Raw genomic sequence first — 2994 nt, 5'->3', positions numbered from 1 at the left:
TTAACCCCAGATTCGATCTTCTTGTTAACCGCAAAAAAAAACTAAGTCCTTTTATGAGTTAAATACGAAAATATGCACAAAAAACAAATTTTCATTATTTGCTCTGTCCAACTTAAGTTAATTTCTATGAACTTCAAGGTTTTATAACTTTGACAAAGTTATATAAATGAGTAAACAAGAGTGCATACGCTGAAATGTCTTGGCCGCTTTACTGACCATTGATTTTATACTGAAAATCTCATTGATAAAGATTTTAATACAAGTATCACATAAATTAAGATTTTTAAAGATCCATGACAATGAGGTTAAGGTCAGATAAATCTTATCAGACAGACATGTACAAGTTACAATTATTCCATACACCAAATGTAGTTGACCTATTGCGCACATGTATGGTAATTGAAAAGCAGACCAAAACACAAAAACTTAACATTGACCAATGAATCATGAAAATGAGGTGAAAGTCAGATTATACCTGCCAGACAGACATGTGCAGTTTACAAGCATTCCATACACCAAATATAGTTGACCTATTGCTTAAAGTGCTTGAAAAATCTAACACTGAGAAATGAACCATGTAATAAGGTCAATATAAAAATAAGGATATGTGGTATGATTGCCAATGAGACAACTATCCACCAAAGTTCAAATGAAGTGGATGTAAGCAATTATAGGCAACTTTACTGCCTTCAACAGTGAGAAAACCCCATGCCATAAAGTCGGCTATAAAAAGCCCCGACAAGAAAAATATGAAACAAATCAATTGAGAAAACTAACGGTCAAGGTCAGATGAAAGTTGCCAGACTGACACGTACCCCTTACAATCATTCTATATACCACTTATAATTATTGACCTAACTGCTTGTAGTATATGAGAAACGGACCTAATAACGTAACTCTAACCTTGATCCGTGTGAGGTCGAGGCCAGGTAAATTCTGTCTGACGGACATATACACGTTGCAAAAAACCCATATACCAAATATAGTTATCCTATTGCTCATAATAAGTGAGAAATTTACATGACTAAAAAACAAATTGGTTTTCAAGTAGTTGCTGAACCATGAAAATGAGGCCAAGGACAATGGACATATGATATAGTTATTCATATGTCTTATAACTGTTAAAATAATCTATTTATCTGTAAAATACGTAAAAAAGAATATTTTTAAGAATAAGAATAATTTTAGGGTAAGGGGGGGGGGGGGGGGGGGGGGATTGGGGGCAAACTTAAAGTTTCGCCAAGCGGATCTGGGGGAAAAAAATTTTGAGGTAACATTATCGAAATATTCTTTATTTAGTTGAGGACAACCCATGCTTTGCAAATTTTTTTTAGGGGGGGGGAGGGGGCGCACACCCGCCACGCCCCCGACTAAATCTGCCCCTGGATACTCCTTTTTTTGTCATAATAAAAGCTTCTGTCAAAATTTCATTAAATTCCATGAAGGTTTGACAAAGTTATTGACTGAAAAACTTTAACCTGGTATCTAAATGTTAACTGTAAAAAAAAATCATTTATCAGTAAAATACTGAAAAAATAAAATTATTTTCAACATTTTGCTACGGATACTGTCTTTTGGTCATAAAAAAGTTTCTGTTCAAATTTCATAAAATTCCATAAGGGTTTCGACAAAGTTATTGGTGTCTTATTAACTTTAAACACAGACTGAACCTAAATTTGGCCAAAGCAGACGGCGACGACGGAATCTAGGATCACTATATCTTGCTTTAGCGACATAAATGTCAGAGACTCAACAAAACAAAATGATTAATTCAACGTTCAAAATCTGATAGTTCGTCATAATTGGCCCTTCTGAAACTGAAATGTTGTCTGTTTCATTAACTTCAAAAGAAATTGTTTCATCAACCTAAATACTGACAAATGCTTTAGGAACATGCATTCTTTTTTCAGTAAAAATGCATTGTTTTACATATACCTTGAAAACGAACAGATAAATATTTTAACACATTTACCAACACAAAATTATTTGTCTTTTTGCTAATGAATGCTTTCAGTAAACTTATTGATATCTGATTCAACATGTTTTTGAAAACATTTAAATAATTAGGCTGATATAATGTTAATTGAACTTCAAGCGGCAATCAAAACTGAGATATCAAGTTGAAATGGTGTTTAAGTTTTATTCTGTATCATCTGGATGTTATTGTGTTGCATTGTGCTTACAATCTGTGGATTAATTGAAGATGATGGTTCTCCTGGAACCAAATGTTCAGAACTAATTTTATTTGAACACCAGTTAGCTACAGTTGCCTCTAATTTATTGACTTGATTACCTAGCAACTTCAGCTTTGTATGCCTATGCTGTGTGGTAGTCTTACTAGTGTCCTCATATTTTTGGTGTTTTGTCATATCGTTTAAATAGCATAGATGTGTTTTGAAGTCTTAGATTTTTTGGGAGGAAATTTTGTTACATTTAGTAAGAGATCTTGTCCTAGAAACTATTTTTAACAAGAGAAATTTTCTTACGGATATCACACATCTGGTCGTTCCCAAGATCGAAGTTAAATATCCATTTCTCCATAGACCATAAGTGAAGCGTTATTAAAGCTAATGATCACACAATTTAATAGAGTTTCCTTCTTCAATAATTTGGTTTCGGCTTTTGAGATTGTCCCAATTCATGGGAGTTGAACAATTTACCATGCATCACTGCAAAAGCAACTTGTTCCATTGACTGATAGTGTCTGATTTTGTCAGTTTTTATGGACTTTTTATGGTCTTTCAACTTTTGATTCTAGCGTCACTGAAGTGTCTTTTGTAGATAAAACGCATTTCTGGCATACAAAATTATAAGCCTGGTATCTTTGACGATTTTTTTTCACATCAAAAGGAAAGAATCTGGAAACTTTAGCATCAAAGACTGATTGATTGACTGACACTCTGATTGATAAACAAATTGGTAGACTGACAGACATACTAAAAAATATCTATTCACCTTCACCTTCATAGGTAGGGAACTCATAAAATGCAAAAC

Source organism: Mytilus californianus, unplaced genomic scaffold, assembly GCF_021869535.1.
Source record: "Mytilus californianus isolate M0D057914Y unplaced genomic scaffold, xbMytCali1.0.p SCAF_2, whole genome shotgun sequence".
NCBI lineage: Eukaryota > Metazoa > Mollusca > Bivalvia > Mytilida > Mytilidae > Mytilus > Mytilus californianus.
The sequence above is the reverse complement of the archived record's forward strand: the minus strand, read 5'-3'. Positions refer to the sequence as shown.